Below are 19585 nucleotides of genomic sequence, written 5' to 3' on the forward strand. Positions count from 1 at the left end.
GATTGATTGAGGGAGCATGAGCTGGGGGTGGGGAGGGGCACAGAGAGAAGGAGAGAATCCCAAGCAGGCTCTGTGCCAAGAGTGGGGCTTGAGTTCACAACCCTGAGATCATGACCTGAGCCGAAATTAGGAGTGACATGCTTAATCAGCTGAACCAGCCAGGCGCCCCTGTAATTTATAATTTTAACAGAATAAAGAGAGAAAAAATATTTCAATACATGCAAAAAAAATCATTTTACACCATTCAACATTCATTCATGATAAAAAAAATCTTTTTGGAAAACTAGGAATAGGAAGAAATTTCCTCAGTCTGGTGAAGAGTGTCTCTGAAAAGCCTACAAATGATAGCATATTTAATGGTTAAATCATGAATGTTTTTTCCCTGAGATGAAAAAAAGATGTTTGCTCTCACCATTTCTTTCAGTATTTTACTGGAAGCCCTAGCATTATAATAAGTTAAGAAAAAGAAACAAAGGACACATGTTGTAAAAACAAAACAAAACAAAAAGTAAAACTCTCTTCATTCTCAGATTACGTGATCCTGTATGTAGAAAACCCTATAAACTCTTAACAACAACAACAAAAAAGCTACCAGAATTAGCAAGTGAATTTAGTAAGGTCACAGGACATAGGGTAAAATTTTAAAAATCTATAGCTTTTCTGTAATACTAGTAATAATAAATTTAAAATAAAAACTAAAAATAATACCAATACCACAAAATAACCAAATATAGGATTAATCAACCAAAAGATGTACAAAGCCTCTCCAGTGAGCACTACAAACGACTGTAGAGAGAAATTAAAGACCAAAATCAGTGAAGAGTAATACCATGTCATGGATTAGAAAAATATTATTAAAATACCTATTTACCTAAATTCATCTATGGATTCGGTGAAATACCAATCAAAATTCTAGCAAGATTTTTTTGAAGATACTGGCAATCTGTTTATAAAACTTATATACGAATGCAGGTGATGCGGAATAACCAAAATAATCTTAAAAACGAACTAAGTTGGAAAACTAACAAGATCTATTCAAGATGTATTATAAAGCTACATTAATAGAGGCAGTGTGGTTTTGGCATAAGGATAAGCAAATAAATCAATAGTACAGACTAGAATCAAGAGATAAACCCATACATATATGGGCAATTGATTTGTGTGTGTGTGTGTGTGTGTTTTAATGTTTTTTTATTATATTATGTTAGTCACCATACAGTACATCCCTGGTTTTTGATGTAAAGTTCGATGATTCATTAGTTGCGTATAACACCCAGTGCACCGTGCAATACGTGTCCTCCCTACCATCCATCACCAGCCTATCCCATTCCCCAACCCCCCTCCCCTCTGAAGCCCTCAGTTTGTTTTTCAGAGTCCATAGTCTCTCATGCAATTGATTTTTAACAAAACCATCAAGTCAGTTCAATAGGAAAGTAGACTAGTTTGGGGCATCTGGGTGGTTCACTTGGTTAAGTGTCCAACTCTTGGTTTTGGCTCACATCATGTTCTCAGGGTTGTGAGATTGAGCCCCATGTCAGGCTCCACGCTCAGCAGAAGGTCTGCTTGAGATTCTCTCCCTCTCCCTCTGCCCCCCCCCCGCTCTCGCTCCCTCTAAAATAAATAAACAAATCTTTAAAAAAATAATTTAGGAAAGTAGACTAGTTTTAATAAATGGTGCTGGGAAAACTGGATATCAAAAGGAGGGGACAACTCTCTTCAATCCCTCCCTTACTCCATACTCAAAAATAATTCAAAATAGATTATAGCCTTAAACGTAAAAGCCATAATGATAAATATTCTAGAAGATTACACAAGAGAATGTCTTCATGCCCTCGTAGTAAGCAAAGATTTCTTAGCTGAGGTATAAACTAAACATAGTCTTCATCTTGGTACATTAGACCTTATCAAAATTAAAATTTTCTGTTCATCAAAAGATATTATTTAAAAATAAACAGATTAAGAATGATATCCACAATGCATATATCTAACAGAGGAGTTGTATCCAGAATACATAAGGAACACATACAATTCAACAAAAACAAAATGAACAACTCAATAAAAAAACAAAAGAAACTAATGAATCTTGACTTAAACTTCATTACTTATATAAAAATTAAGTCAAAAGTGATCACAGATTTAAATGTATAATGTAAAACTATTTTTAGAAAAACAGGAAATATTTGAGATGTAGGATTAAGTAAGTGTTCTTAGACTTGACAACAAAAGGCACAGTCCATAAAATAAAAAAATGGGTTAATCGGACATCATCAAAATGAAAAAGTTTTGCCTGTAAAAGACCCTGTTAAGAGTATACAAAGACAAGCTACAGAATGGGAGAAAATATTTGCAAATCACATATCTGACAAAGAACTAGTATCTAGAACATAGATAAAGAATTTTCAAAACTCAACAGCAAAAGCCTAAACATTTCAATTAAAACATAGGGGAAAAAACCCCAGAAACTTCACTGAGGAGGATATACAGATGGCAAATAAGCACATGAGAAAATGTTCAACATCATTAGCCCTTAGAGAAATGAAACTAAAGCCACAATTACATATCACCACATATCTATCAGAATAGTTAAAATAAAAAACAGTTAACACCAAATGTCGGTGAATGTGTGGAGAAACTGGATCCCATACGCACTGCTAGTGGGAATGTAAAACGATACCGCCACTCTGGGAACCAGTGTGCAGTTCCTTATAAACTAGCCATGCAATGACCTTAGGACCCGGCCAAAACCCTGTACATGAATGATCATTCATTCAGCTTTGCTCATAAGAGTGAAAAGCTGTAAACAGCCAATATGTCTTTCAGTGAGTAAATGATTAAACAAACTGTGGTACATTCACACCATGGAATGCCCCTTACCCAAAAAAAGGAACAAACTATCAATACAAGCAACAATTTGGATGAATCTCCAGGGAATTATGTTGAGTGGAAAAAAAAAATCCCCAAAGGTTATATACCGTATGATTCCATTTCTGTAACATTTTTTAAATGACAAATTTTACAATGGAGAGAGATTCGTGGCTGCAGAGTTTCGGGATGGGTGGATATGGTGATGAGGGATCCTCGTGATGATGGAACTGTTCTGGGTCTGGACTGTGACAGTGGATACAGGAACCCACGCATGTTTTAAAATCATGTATAGCTAACATGTACACACAAATGAATATATGGACAGGGCAGAAAGCCTGAATGTGCTGGGAGGACTGTAGCAATGTCGGCAGCTGGCTGTGATATCGTACTATATTTTTATAAGATGTGACCGTGGGGTGCACTAGGTAAAAGGTACACACAGTGCCTGTATTCTTTCCTACAACTGCATGTAAATCTACAATTATCTCAAAATAAAAAGTTTACGTAAAAAATGACCAAAAGATTTGGTCACTTTGTAAAAGAAGATACATGAATGGCCTATAAAAACAAGAAAAAATGTTGGGTATCATTAACCATCATGGACATGTAAATTTAAACCATAATTACGTCAAATTTTACGCTTTTTAGAATGGCTAAAATTAAAAGACCTAAAAATATCTAATGTCAACAAGGAAGTAGAACCCCTGAAACTCTCATACATTGAGGACAGAGTGTAAAATTAAATTTTAGAGAACCATTTGACCATTTCTTGTAATTGTCCATTATTGCACATCACTTTTATTTTTTATTATAATTGGTCTTATGACTCAGCTATTCTACTCCTAGGTATTCATGCAAAATAAATGAAAACATGTGTCTGTACAAAGACATGCACACAAATGTTTATAGCAGCTTTATTTACAATTACCAAAAACTTCATAACCCGAAAGCTCATTAATGGAGAAATGAATGAGCAAGTGACAGGTTTTGTATTTTTCTAAATGGTCCCCTAAGAAGGTACATGTTTATTCTAATACGATCCTACGGTTCCAAACAAATTGGGAGTTCCTTTGGGAACTATAGCACTTTTTATTTTGGTGTACATTTTCAAAGGTATACATTTCTGTCTTTTGATGATAGATTTAAATCTTAGAAGTGAGAAAAATCATTCAAAGAGAAACTGGGTGTATCTATTTGTTAAAAGAAGAGGCATAATTTTCAATCCTTGCTGCACATTAACAGCACCTGAGAAGTTAGAGAAAGCTGTGAATGCCCAGCCATGCTTACTTAATGCTTTGCAGTAAGATAGTTATTGGTTTTGGTTTGTTTTTTAAATCTTAATCTTTTTTTTTTTTTTTAAGATTTTATTTATTTGAGAGAGAGAGAACACAAGCAGGGCTAGGGGAGAGGCAGAGGGAGAAGCAAACTCCCCGCTGAACGGGCAGCCAGATGCAGGGTTCGATCCCAGGACCCCAAAATCATGACCCGAGCTGAAGGCAGATGCTTAACTGACTGAGCCACCCAGGCACCCCTGGTTTGGGTTTTATTTTTTATTTTATTTTATTTTATTTTAAAGATTTTATTTATTTATTCGACAGAGATAGAGACAGCCAGCGAGAGAGGGAACACAAGCAGGGGGAGTGGGAGAGGAAGAAGCAGGCTCCCAGCGGAAGAGCCTGATGTGGGACTCGATCCCAGAACGCCGGGATCACTCCCTGAGCCAAAGCCAGACACTTAACGACTGCGCCACCCAGGTGCCCCCCTGGTTTGGGTTTTAAAGCTCCCCGGTGAATCTGATGCAGACAGAGTTGAAAACTAAGGCTGGAATTGAGGTTGATTTTCTTATGCAATTTATAGACTGACTTCTAAAGGCAGATCCCAGAAAGGAATTTCCACACATCCCTGGGACCACAGGGTTGTCAGAACCAGTATCTGGTGTCTCAAGAGGACCATGGTGAAGAATAACGCACATTTCAATGTCTGCATTTTAGAGCATTTCCTGAGAAATGTTTGCCTATTTATTTATAGACACAGCAGAGGGACAGTAGATGTAAAAGATCTACTGACTGGCCTAATTTCCTTAGCAAATAAGTTCAAGTGGTTAAATATAAAATTTTCAAAAATGCATTTCTGTATTTCTAAGGAGACTTAGTAATAACAATTCTTTGTTTTTCCAGTTTGGGGCAATGAAAAAGACTGTAACTAGTAATACGGTTCTCTGTTTCTCCTCTTTGGGAAATCTCATGGGGACAAGTTGTAATCTGAAATCTGAGAAATGATCTGAAATATACCCGTAGATCATCAGTGCCGTTTATCTTATAGCAGCAAGTATAAGCTTGGAGATTGACAAGCCACTTGAAATGCTCTTGGATGAGGCCGAACTGTGCATGGTGGCTGACCCCACGAGTTTTCATGGGGTCAACAGAGAGCCTGGCTAAGTGAAAGAGTCTGCCAATGACCCCAGTGACCTACTTCGGGTAGCCAGTGTGCACAGCCAAACAACAGGCCAGGCCAGAGGGAGGGATGGAGGCGTTGATCTGCCACGTACCAAGTCAGCTGCACTCAGCGATTCTCTCACGGGCTGCCTTACCTGGGCTTGAAGGAGGACACGCAGATGGGGGTCACATGTGGTCCCTGCACTCTGAGCAGCTCACCGTCCTGGGGGAGGGACTTCAACGCCAGGAGAAAACTCTTCTTTTCTAGGCTTTCCTGCTAGACTGCTGATAATTTTGCTCTCTACCACAGAGGGTCAGTGATGGTGGAGCAGAGGATGGGAGGACCACAGTGATAGTTACAAAGTCAATTACCAGTGCTTGAGTGCTCTCAGCAAGGCAGATCCTGTGGGAAGGCTTTAAACCGCTCCTACCTTTATTATTTCCACGGGGTAGGTGTTATTATGGCCATTTTATGGATGAAGAAATGGAAGCTCAAGTAACTTGCTTAATGTCTACATGGATCCACCCTAACTGAGTTCACATGGGAGAATCTGGGATTCTCTCCAAGCCTCAGTTTCCCCACCTATAAAACAGAACAACTACATCTGCCCAATACCGCAGGTGCTGGTGTAAGACCAGACTGATTAGCCTTGCACCTGTTACGACGTAGCAGGTGACTCCTGAGAAGAAAGCCTGTGTCGTGGGAAGCCCCATTGTATAAACGTCTCATTGTGTACCTATTTCCCTTATCCTAGATCCTACTAGAAACATGCCCCAGGCACTGCACTGGGTGCTCTGTGCACGTCGTGGGGACCCTGCCTGGGTGGAGGGCAGGTTTGGACGTGCTGCTGGGGGAGAGCAGGGGACAGCACATCACCAGTCTCCAGACAGATTCCTTATTTTGAACAGGCACCCTGTTCTTAACGAAAGCTTGGGCATAAACAGACAAAGATTGATGGATTGCTTCATGATGGAAGCGAGGGAGCATCAGGGGATGACGAACCTTGAGGGAAAAACCATCGAAAGCGAGTACAATGGGCCAGACACCGTGGAACAGACTCAGCAAGAATGCCTGAGAGCCCGTGACAGAAAGGACAGGAACCAGCCCTGGATCTTCTTGGCCTCGTGGTGGCAGCAGGCTACACATGTCTTAAGACTTGAGCAAGATAAATAAGCACAAACCTGCCCAGAGCTCTCTTGCCTTGTTGCATTTCACTCTGTTGTCACAGACCCCCCTACCTCCTCCACACTGTCACTGTAACAACCACATCCTATGACAAGGGACGGAGCCATCATCGGGAAAGACGGAAGAACCAGGCGTACCCAGTGACACTCCGGTTCATCTTAGCTTCGAATTTGCAGTCTCAGTCTCTTTCTGTGAGCTACCGTATCTTGAGATGGATGATACCAGCTTCCAGCAGGGTCTGGGCTTTCTTTTACATGTTTCAACCAGATCAGGGGTGTTTCTTTGATCCTCTCCAAATATTAACTGATCAACTTGATATTAAGTGAATATAAAACATCAATTTGGATAAAGACAAAGGTGAAAATTTCTAAGACAATAGGAAATGCATGTATTTTTTTCCAGCCCATAAGGAAATGCAGAGGGACAGTGGGTGTGTCCCAGGGGAAATAGGGACAAACTCTTTCTAAGCATCTTGGCTTCCAGACCTCTGCTGTGTAAGTGGGGAACACCCCCACCCCCCATCCGATTATAGCCCCTTTCAGGAGTACTTGAAGAGTACTGTTTACCTCACCAGTTACCCCGTATCAGTCAATGCCATTGAGTGGAACTGGTTAGACCTAAAGCAGGTTTTAGGTCTCAAAAGGATGGATGACCCCTCTCAAAATTTTAGTCAGGGAGAAGATTAAGTTGGATGGACTATAAAACATAGCCCAGATTAAAGTCTCCTTTATTTTAATGACTCAGAAAAATCTTTCCAGGAATTTATTTGTAAGCCACTTTTATTGCCCAGCTTTCTGTTCATGTACATACTCTGCTGGTTGGTTTACACCATTATCAATAAAAATGTCTTAATAGGCTATCAGAGTATGTATAGATTAGTTATTTCGCCTTTTAAAATAACGAATAATTATCAATGTGGCTTGAAGGGAAAACAACATGGCTTCTTAACCCATTACATGATGTGTGAACAACTCTCTATCCATCTACAGATACATGTGTAGATATGCTGTATACATAGATACATCATTTTATACATAGATATATCACTGTATCTATTATCTATCTCTCTTCTTTCTATCATCTATCTATCTATCTATCTATCTATCTATCTATCATCTATCTCACAATAGCCCGGATGTTGCGACAACCTGTTGAATGTCTCCATGGTTCTAATCTCACTCCCTTCTAATCTATTTTCCAAACTTCAACCAAAGTGATTTTTTCAAAGTGTAAAAATGGTACTTTCATTTTCCTGTGAAAATAATTCTTGTGTCTCTTTACATTGTTGAAGTTCAAAAGCCTTTCATGATTTTTTTCTTTGTTTTTCTCTCCAGCGGCATCATCCACTGCTGCATCCCACTCTTTTTCTCTCCTCCAGCCCCCAGGAGCCCTTGCCATTACCTCAGTGCTCCAGTGGCCTGTGCCTGTGTCCGTGCTGGCTCTGCTGGATCACCTGGCCTACCTTCGGCCACCAGGTGACCTCATGCTCACTCTTTAGGACCCAGCTATGTATCCATGCCCCTTCCCTGGGCCATCCACCCTCACTTTGGGTCATCACTCTATCTGGTATTTACCTTCATCATACCTTTTAAACCAACACTTGTTCTTATCTCTGTGTCCCCTAATGAGGCTGTAAAGTGTTTGGGAACAGGATCTGTGTCTAGTTTTGTCTTTCCCGTGCTTAATACAGTATACATGGTATATAGGAAGTGTGCATTACATGTAAGCCAAATGAATGAATGAAAGGAACTCTTGAAGATCTTTTGATAAACTCTAGGGCATCTGGAGAATAAATTGTTTAAGTTGTCCTCAAATTTTAGATTCACATAACTTATTTTCTTTATGCTCTACTTTGATTAGTATAGATCCCAAAGGACCAGTGTGAAGGAAAGACACTTTCAAATACTCTTTTAAAAAAATTTTCGCAGAGCATTAAACTTGTATTCATTAGTATGATACAAATATAAATGAAGGCAACCTTAATAGCTCTTAATACAGCATGAACCATTTAATCTTGGGTTCACATAAAGCTCACTGCAGTTATACGGAAGTAGATCCGTGGACCAGAAACAAGTCCAAAGACAGAGTCATATATATTTAGAATTTAGAATACAAAATCTGTTATTACAAATTAGTAAGGAAACAATGTATTTAATAAATTGTACTTGGATAGTTATCTCTTCATTTTGGAGAATTTGAAGTAAGATCCCTTACTCACACCATATACAAATATGAATTACAGAACTAAACATACCACAAAACTATGAAGTCTAGAGGAAATAAAGAACATTTTTATAATTTGGGGGTGGAGACAGCTTTTCTAAAGAATGGTATGAAATCCCGAAGCCTTAAATGAAGATTGACAGATTTACCTACATAAAAATTTAAAGCCACTACTTGGCAAAATATATTATGAATAAAGTTTTAAAAAGCAAACAACAGGGGCGCCTGGGTGGCTCAGTCGTTAAGCATCTGCCTTTGGCTCAGGGCGTGATCCCAGGGTCCTGGGAGCCTGCTTCTTCCTCTCCCACTCCCACTGCCTGTGTTCCCTCTCTCGCTGGCTGTCTCTCTCCCCGTCAAATAAATAAATAAAATCTTTAAAAATAAATAAAAAGCAAACAACTGATTAGGAGAAAATATTTGCAATACCTTAAAAAAGTAATAATATCGAAATTATGGTTTATAAAAAACTTACAAAATAAAAATATAAAAATAAAAGGTCAAATAGACATAATGCACAGAGGAAGAAATAGAAATGACTGTTAAACATTTGAAAAAAAATATTCAACCAAAAATTTAAAAAAATGCCAAAGTGATATCATTTTTCACCCACTAGATTGGTGAACTGATAAAAGATTGAAGGAATTCAATATCAGTGAGGATATGAACACTGCCATTCACTATTGTAGAAATGCAAGTTTTTATAAAATATTTGTAAAATAATTTTTTTAGTCCTTATCAAAATTTTACACCTGTATAGCTAACAATTTAACTTGCGGAAATATCTGTACCATTTGACATAGTAATATATAATGTTTGTAGTGCTGAAAAATTGGATCCAGTTTAAGGATATATCAGCAGAATCATGGTTACATAGAAAGCAGTAAATAGAAATAATGGGATACTGTGCTGGTGTTCATGGATTGTTACATAGGGCTAATTGAGAAACAACAGATTGAAGATCCCCCCATATCTTGTATTTATATATGTTCATCTATTTATTAATCTGTGTATACATAATACATGGTCTGCAGATACACTTACCTAACTTTTACCTTTGGGGAAAGGGATGGACTGTGATTGTAGGGAGAGACCCTCCATGTTTTACTTTGTCTACTCCTTCATTGTCTTTTTTTCCAACTCGAACATGTCTTATTTGGGGAGAATAACAGTTAAAGAGAAAAAATTTTTGTAAGTGTACCTCTAGCTAGGACTCTTGTCATTTATCATGATATCACTGAACATAGATGGCCTAACCACAGCAAAAGAAGATGGACTGAACAGGGTGTGGATGAACTCTGAAGCTGTTCGTGCTGAGCAGGGGCAGGGCAAGGCAAACATTGTTGCATTAGGATTGGGAAGAAGTACACCCAACACCTAGAACCAGGTGTTCAGGGACAATGGTGAGAGATACAGGTCAAGGCCAACAGCCAGTGTCCACGGTCTCAGATATTTATAGGATATCCTCTCCCCAGGTGGCAGACTAGGAAAGGACCCTGGAATGTGGCTGGCCCCAGGAATCAGAGGCCTAGCCAAAAGCCTGGAGTGCAGGGGGTGGGCCTCAGGCCCTAGGGTGGAGCCATGGCAAATCACAAGAGCAAAGGAGAACCTTCAAAGTACACATTAACCTGAGTCAGAAGGGGTGACAAAGCCACAGCTCTGGACCCATAAAGAGAAAGGCAGACCCCAGTATCAGAACAGTGGTAAGCTATCCATTCACATAAAATATGACCACTGACCAGCGTAGGGGGCAAAGCCAGACCTACATCTTGGTAAGAAGACTGTGGAGTGGGCAAACAGGCCAGTGTTGGTGCCATTCCAGGTAACTGAGAAAGTACTGTGGACCTTGGCCTCTTAGCTGGCTCTCCAAAGCTGTACAATCAGGATGTGTTGGTCTAGATTGGGGATCAAAAACAGGACTCCATAGCACAATCTGAAGAAATATTAGAACTAGTGCTGACTCAAATGGAAGATTTCTAGAACTTCTGATAAATACTCCTCAGAAAAAGCTTATTTTGAGGGTCATTAGGCATTGAGAGACTGGTCACACATCTCCATGTTAGGTCTAAGCCCATCGATCTTGATGGTTCTCTCTCCCGAACTTTCTGGAAACCAGTATCTACCTGTAATTGATGGAGTAGCAAGCAAAAGGAAGAGACACCAGTGTTGTCTTAGATTTATGACCTCTTTTTTCACTCAAGGTAAGAACTCCAGAATGCAGAATACTATATTCTTATCTGATGCACGGGACTAGATTAAGTGTTGAACTACATGATAGATGAAGCTGAATTAATTAATGTCGGCCCTCATATAAATTGCTTATGATGAGAAACAATGAAATTAAGGAAAGTAGATGTGATACATCATCATTCCTCTTCATTTAATCCAGCTGAGAGGTGGGCCAGAGGAAGATGCATCGCATAAATGAGAAAAATGGGCAGAGCTGATAATACATTTACATTCATTTCTTTTTCAGAGTTGTCAAGAGTTGTCCCATGAACCTTAAATTCATATTTAGTGTACAAACAAGCTCCACACTTTCATTTAAAAGCAATCTGGCTTGTTCTGTCTGGCAATAATATAACCCTTTATTTTAGCAACACAAATTTGCATGGAAAATCAGGGGAAGTCTTCAATGGCTGAAATATTAAAACATTAACACCTTTCCAGTTAAGTTCTGGATGGAATGAACTCCCTTGAACTTGGCATAGATGACAACAGAGAATTTGGTATTCTTCCAACTTGGAATCACCCAAGTATGTCAGAGAGGAGAAATTCCTTCAGATTGCAAAAATCTAGTTTGCTAATTTTGTTACCAATAGATATGCAACTGAAGTATTTTTCAAATTCATTAAACAAGTACATACCTGCCAGGCTTGGTGGGGGTTGAGGACACCAGAGTGAGTAAGTCAAGATTCTGGTCCTAGAGAGATTCATGGTCAGGGAGATAAGACACCTGAATAGAGAATGTGGAAGGTACAGCAACCGAGCAAGATCAAAGTGCTGTGGGAGCATTTCATAAGCTTGTGGGAACTGTAGATGTCCCCCCAGAAACAATGCTTTCGGGCAGTGCTCAGATTAGATAGAAGGTCACAGAGGGAGAAGGGTGTGTGAGGCAGACAGAAATGCAAACGAAAGGAGTAGAGGTCTGGAATGCATAGTCTGATTCTATGCCTATCAGGTTGTCAACATTTAAAAAATGTATATGATACTGTGTGGGTAACAGTATTGGAAACAAGCCCTTTCAGGTCTGCTGGTTGCAGTAGAGGCTGGTCCGAGCCCTGGTCAGGACAATTGGGCAGATTGCTCATGATCACAAATGCACCTGTGCATAACCTAGCAATTCCTCGTTTAGGAAGTTCTATCAACTCCTCATTTAGGAAGTTGTCCCAGAGATACACTCATCTTCATGCAAACTGTAGTAGGTCAGTCACTGTAGCGTAGTTTGCGCTAGCCGATTATTGGAAGGAGTTGAAGTGTATGTCACGGAGGACCGGGCAAATGAACTTCAGTAGAATCTCGCAGTGCAACGCTGTGGCATCATGAAGGAACGAGAAGGCTCCTTGTAATCTGGTTGGAATGAGCTGCAAGATCTATTATTAAGGAAAATCACAGCTCTGAAGAGCGGGTATGGAAGACTACCATTTGTGTAAATAAAGTGTATAAATGGAAACCTTCAGTAATATATGCAAAAAACGTCTCTGAAAAGGCACAAGAAAGTTGTACAGGTGTTGTCTCAGAGGAGAGAAACTGGAAGGTGGGTTACTTTTTTCTTTTTTTCTTTTTGTGCTGAGAACTGTTAAGATCTACCCTCTCAGCGAATTTCATGTGTGTAAAACAGGACTGGTAATTATAGTCACATTTTCTATACGCTAGATCTGCAGAACTTATTCACTGTGTATAACTGAAACTCTGTACTGTATGGCCCCATTTCCCCCTCCCCTTAGCCCCGGCAACCACCATTCTACTCCTATTTCTACGAGTTTGACTATTTTACGTTCCGCATAAAAGTGAGATCATGCAGTATTTGTATCTGTATCTAGCTTACTTCACCTGGCTTTAGAAGCCCACCCAACACTTCCTGGTGCCTGTGGGACAGTGCTTGGCCCATTTCCGGCCACAGTAGGCTCGCAATAAATCCCTCTCCCTCCTTCCTTTTCCTTTCCTCTTTCTACTCTGTCCTGGCTTAGCTGGATAATAGGGCGTTCACTGAGGCAGGCTTGAAGAGGGGGGCATTTACCTCCATGCCGCCCGGCGATTTTCCAAGCCCTTTTGCTATATGAGAAAAGGCAGTTAAAAAATGAGACCCATTGTTTTAATTATCTGTTCACCAGGGGACGCATTTCCACAGTTTCATGCATCCCAGAGGGAGGGCTCATGAATCAATATGGCAGAGAGAAAACAAGGTGAAAATGGAATTGAATGTGAGAGGCTACCCAGAAGTGCCCTCAGATTAGCTTAGGCAATTCCATTTAGCACGGCCCTCGCCGTCAGCGAAATATCATTCCTCCATACTTCACTTCCTTCTGGGAATGACTAAGTGGGTGAGCAAGGCTCAAGTTGTCATGCAAGCAGTTTATCATCATGGTAGGAGAGAGGAAAATTTGGTTTAGACTGCAGCACTCTTTCTAAGGAACCAAGGACACTGGAGACTTTGACTGTCAGGAGGCTTGTGGCGGGAGGACCTGAGGACAGCAGGACCCGAGGCCCCCAAGGCCAACCCGAGAGGGGAATGGGAGGGCAGGGGAGTCCCAGGGACTTACTCATTTATTCTGGTAGAAAGTAGTATTTTGGTTTCTACATTTTTATAAATTAGAAAGTGCCCTCCTATTCTGTTTTTTTTTTTCTCTTTTTGGTTTGTTCTTTCATTTATCCAACACATATTCGTTAAATGCCTATTATTTGTTCCACATTGTGTAAGGCAGTCAGAACACAGAGAAGAATAAGACAGTTTCTGTCCTCAAGGGGCTCATCCCTTTGCATTCCCTTTCCCTCCTCCCTATTGAACTTGTGTTCTTCCGTTCAGAATGTCCATTAGTATCACCATCAAATGTGTGTTCACACAGGACACACATGCATAGCTGTTGTCGCTAAAAGACTCATAGTGTAAAACTGTAATAAAACCTTCCATTTTTCTCTGGAGAAATCATCCCAGGCCTCGACATGTGATAATAGTGAATCCAAGACTTGGTATGTGAACCAGACTACCTGAACTAAGTGGCCAACGTTAGCATGACCAATAACGGACCAAACCGACAGGATGCAGCTCTTGGTATAATCCAGTGGGAAATACGCATTATCTGCATCGAGTTGAGTAGGAAACAATCAGATGAACCCGGAACCTGGGCATCCTATAAGACAACTGGCCTGGCCTTTTCAAACACGTCAATGTCAAGTGTGGTAGCTACCTTCCAAGATGGCTCCATAATGATCCTAGCCTCTTGATCACACCCTTGTGTAGTGCCCTCCCACACTGACTAGGGTATTGCAGAATTAACTGTGTGGCTTCTGAGGCTAGGTCATAAAGGACACTGTGGCTTCTGCCTTGTACCTTCCTGGATCAGTTGCTCTGGAGGAAGGTAATCATCATGACCTCAGAAGGACACAAATATTCCTACTGCTGAGGAACTCTCCTGCCAGCAGCTAGAACCGTCTTGTTAGCCACGTGAGTAAGCCACGCCCAGCCTCAAACAAGCCTTCAGATAACTCATATAACCTCATGACAGACCCCAAATCAGAACTGCACACCTAAGCCGTTCTCAAATTCCTAACCCACAGCAACAATGACATAATAAATATTTAGAGATGTTTTCAGGCACTAAGTTTGGTGGTTATACAGCAATTCATTATTTCATTAGACAGCAATAGATGGCTAATACATCATGAAAGAAAATAAAAGGCAAAAGGATGATTCTAGATTAAAGGAGAACTAAAGGAACATGACAACCAAGGGTAAAGTATTGCTTTTCAGTGAATCCTGGAAGTGGGGGCACAGCTAACAGGATTTTTATTTGGAGGATGATTGGGGAAATTTGGATAACATTTTTGAATCAATGTTAAAGCTTCTGGGTGTGATAATGGCATTGTGGTTAAGGGGGTTAGGAGAGGCAAGCTGGACTAGTCGGGTGAAATGTCATGTTTGTAGGATTTAATACTTTTCAACATAAATTTATGGAAAAAGATAAAGCAAATGTGATTTAATGAATTTTGGTGAAGGTTATGTGTTTATTATTCTATTCCTTTGGAGTTTTTTATACTTTTTTTTTTAAAGATTTTATTTATTTGAGAGAAAGAGATAGAGAATGAGCAGAAGGAGAGGCAGAGGGAGAAGGAGAAGCAGTCTCCCCACTGAGCATAGAGCCCAATGCGGGGCTCCATCCCAGGACCCTGGGATCATGACCTGAGCCACAGGCAGACGCTCAACCGACTGAGCCACCCAGGTGCCCCTACTTTGGGTTTTTTTTTATAAATTTGAATATTTTTAAAATAAAAAATTAGAAGGAAATGTGCAAGCAACTTGAGCCAATAGTTACCTTCCAGGGATTTATTCTAGGGATGTAACTAGAGATAAACACAAAGATATAACTACAAAAATTTTTTAATTTAGTATTTATTTATTTATAATTAATTTATTTATTTTAAAGATTTTATTTATTTATTTGTCAGAGACAGCGAGCAAGAGCAGGAGAGCGCGAGCAAGTACAAGCAGGGGGAGCAGCAGGCAGAGGGAGAAGCAGGCTCCTCACTGAGCAAGGAGCCTGATGGGGGACTCGATCCCAGGACCTGGGGATCATGACCTGAGCCAAAGGCAGACACTTCACCAACTGAGCCACCCAGGCGTCCCTACAAGAATTGTTTTAAAAGACTTATTTATTTATTTCAGAGAGAGACAGAGAGAACACAGGGGGTAGGAGCAAAAGGAGAGGGAGAGAGAATCTCACACAGACAGCACACTGAGCACAGAGCCAGACATGTCTTGATCTCACGACCCTGAAATCACAACCTGACCCAAAACCTAGAGACTGATGCTTAACCAACTGCAGTACCCAAGTGCCCCATTTGTCTTCAAGAACTACAAGAATTTTTATCATCTCTTTTATAGTAGTCAAAATGCAATTTTTACATGGATATTTTTGTGCTATTCTTTATATTTTTAGATCTATTTTATATATGCCACCCAAATTATAAAATTCAATTGTCAACTATCTAAATATTGAACCAATAGAAGAATCTTTAGTTACATCAATACTATGGAAAACTACTTCACCATCGAAAATGATGTTGGAAATGAATATTATTGGTATTCTTTAAACACTAAGTCAAGTGGATAAAAAGCACATAATAAATCAGCAGGAGTAGCATGATCTTATTTTTAGAAAATATGTGTGTAGAATAAGGATAATTCCACAAGAAATTCCACCAAGGGGCTATTCCTGGGTCATCGAATATGAGCTATTTTTTCCTTCTTTTTACTTGTCTGCATTTCCCAATTTTTTTCAACGAATATGCACTGACTTTGTTATAAGGGGGGGGGGGGGGAAGGGTTATTGTTTTGAAAAGATGGGAGTGCTGTTTCATTTTGGTATGCAAACTGGCTGCTACCTGCAGCAGCCCCTGGCCAAGAGCCTATGCTAAGGATATAATAGGAAAACATGTTTATGACCCCACGGGCTTTAGCGTATATGTCAGAGCACGAGCAGTTGGGAACGCCGGGCTTGCTCAGGGTGGAACGCTGCTCTTCCCAAAATCCCCTCAAATATCGAACAGCCAGGATCGCCTGGTCTGCTAAAGGGTGGACCGCCGCCCCAACTGAGACCTGATTGCTCCTGACAATAGCCCTCGGGGTCCATAGATACATGTTTAAGAATAGGCCTCACTTGCTGAATGTTACATCGTCTACTCCCGTGACCTTCCCCGTGACGTTCCCTAGGATCACGAGACTTCCCTGGATTGTATTTGATTGTTTACCGCCAATAAATACGCGAGGCTGCAGCTGTTCGTGGCAGTCGCACGCTTTGCAGTTGTCCCCTGCACCCACGCTCTCTTTTGCAGCTAACCTGTCTGTGTCTCGTCCTTCTCCCGAATCACACCGCACTCCGCGGGCGGTGTCGCGGCAGCTACCCTCACAAGAAAAATCGGGTTAACCTCATTCATGTCAAGGACATGAAGTATAGACTAGACATAAAGAGAACCTTGGTGCGGTTAAAAAGAAAAGCCCAGTTTCCCCAACAAATTAACCTACAAGTGAGACCTAACCAACACTAATGAGCAGAATTTCTTCTGCATAGTTGAGCTGGACAGTCCAATCCAAAGGTGACCCTTCAGTCCTTCCTGTGCCCTTGCTGCAGACACTGCTGGGTTTCAAGGTTCCCTTTTGGAAGCCCCTAGCGGGGTTCCTAGGATTCCCCCCACTTCCACTCCCTCCATAGCTGCTCCAGGAAGGCCCCCATCCCGGCGCCCACTCTCCTGGACCCCGGTGATCCCTGGCTCCTGCGGGCAGGAGGCTCCTCCTGCTTTTGCCCGCTGCCCTTGTCAGTGCCGTTGGCCTTCACCGCTGCCACTGCCCTCTCCCAAAGATCACAGGGCCCTCTTTCCCCCTTCCTCAGAAAGGAAAGAAATCACTGTCCCCACGGCTCATCCTCAACCCTCTCAGTCACAGCAGCTACTTCTCAGCTGCTTAGCCCAGGAGCTGAGGCGAGAAGGACTCCGAGGCACAGACCTGCAGGCTGATGCTGAGATGCACCCACAGCAGCTGGGAGGAAAGCACGGAAACCTCACAGCATCCCTCACTGTGCCCGTTCCGTGGGGAACTTGCCTTTTTTTTTTTTTTTTAAGATTTTATTTACTTATTTGAGAGAAAGAGAGAGCAAGAGAGCATGTGCCGGGGGAAGCAGCAGGCTCCTACTGAGCAGGGAGCCCCACGTGGGGCTCGATCCCAGGACCCTGAGATCATGACCTGTGCGGGAGGCAGACGCTTCACCCACTGAGCCACCCAGGCACCCAGGAACTTGCCTTTTGATTCTAAATTGTGCCCCACTTTCCAGCCCCTGAAGACACATACAAATGCCCTGGTGCTAACCTCGACCTCACATGTTCAGCTCAGGCCCAGTGGCTTTACATGTGTCTTCACATCCACTTCTTGCGTGATTATCGTGACTCGCGTGAGGTCAGGCACCCCCGTGTGAGAGAGGAGGCACTGGGCTCAGCAAGTGACGGCCTTGGCGACGGGCCCCTGCTCCCACGAGGCTGCCGCTGTAGGAGGTGCCTGGGCTTTCCAGACGGACCCGGCTGCCAATCCAGACTTTGCCACTTACTCGCCACTGGGCATGGGGTAAGTTATTTAATTTTCCGAGTCTCGTAGTCTCCTTAGCTGTGAAATCAAGATAAAAGTACTTAGCTAATTGGTTTTGATGAAGATTAGCAGAGAAGACTAGATGGCTCCGCAAATTTTCATTTTCACCCCTCAGTTCAGAGCTCTTCTGGTCACACTCTGCAGGGTCTCTTCGCAGAAACATCCCCGCCCCTTCCAGCCGGGGAGTCACACTCTCACTGCTGATGAGCTGTGCTAATGGCAGAGCAGTTCACTGCTGGGAGACGCCCGCGCAGCTTGCGCTCCTACGGGGGCCCCTCAGCTCTAGCAGGAGCATAGGCTGCCGCGGCTCGCTCCCCGCGGAGGTCACCTGCAAGCCGGGGCCAGCTGCGCCGCCCGCTAGGGAGCCGATGCCAAGCTGTGGCGTGTCAAGAGCCGAGGCGAGGCTGACTTTGAAGGTGGCGGGCACAGGCCTGTCATCCTCCAGACAGCAGTTGAAGACAAGAGGGGATCTAGTAGGTTCTCTGTGTCGCTCAGGTCCCGGAATACCGTTCACCCGGCCATGACGTGACTGTGTGTTTGCATAGATCACTTCCCCGGGGGAGTTCAGAAAGACCATCCACTCAGTGCGTGGGGGTCCTGGGAGGTGTGTGAGGAGGCCCTCCCGTGGTGCTGACTGTGGGATGGGCAGGGGGTGGGAGGGCCTGGCAAGGGGACCCATCCCCCAAGGTTTGCCCCCTCTCCCTTCCTGGGTGGTGAGGGGGCGGGGAGGCTGCTGGCTGGGCCTACAATGACCCAGGTCTGGCTTCACCTGGCCTGTGGAACAGCATGCGGGATGGAAGGCAACCACTGATGCGGCCTTCTAGGGGCTTCTGGCTCGGAGCCTAGCTAGCAGTCTGGGCCTAAGCCGTGAATCGATGAGAATGGGTGAGGGGTTAAAAAGCAAGCAGGTGGGGAATGTCAGAGAACCCCCATGTGATAGCACAATGGGTAGAGGGAAGAGGAGCTGGGAGACATGGAGCCAGAATTCAGGAATGCGCAGTAACTGTCTAAGGGATGTCTGCGGCCACTGGCAAGACGGAGCCACCACCAGTTGAGGAACAAAAAGAAAGAGCGTTATTTATTTTTATGTTCCTGTTTGGTGCCTGATACATGGGGGCTACTCGCCAAATTCTGTTGAGTGAATGGATGTCTAGTGAGCCACAGAATCAACTTGAGTTTCTCCTGAGACCTGGTGGGACTCTTTGTCCCTCCTAGCCTCTGCAGGCATAAAGAAAGACATTCAAGAGATTATTTTATTCTTTTCTTTATGCACTGGGGGTTGTCGTTAATCTCCCCAGGAAAAAGCAGAATCTAAAATCCCTAGTCCTCACGAAGAATTAGTTCTACTTCTTTAAAGAGGGCCAGAATTTTCCTCAGATACGCTCAAAGCAGTGAAGAGACGATTTAGGAAAAATAGACTACTTCCTATTTGTTGGCCAGGAGGGCTGTAAAGTATGTGTAGGACTGTGGACTCAACCCCTGGAATGTTGCCATGCCGTGACTGCTAGAGTAGAAAAACCACCGGCT

Source organism: Ursus arctos, unplaced genomic scaffold (genome assembly GCF_023065955.2).
Source record: "Ursus arctos isolate Adak ecotype North America unplaced genomic scaffold, UrsArc2.0 scaffold_22, whole genome shotgun sequence".
Taxonomy (NCBI): domain Eukaryota; kingdom Metazoa; phylum Chordata; class Mammalia; order Carnivora; family Ursidae; genus Ursus; species Ursus arctos.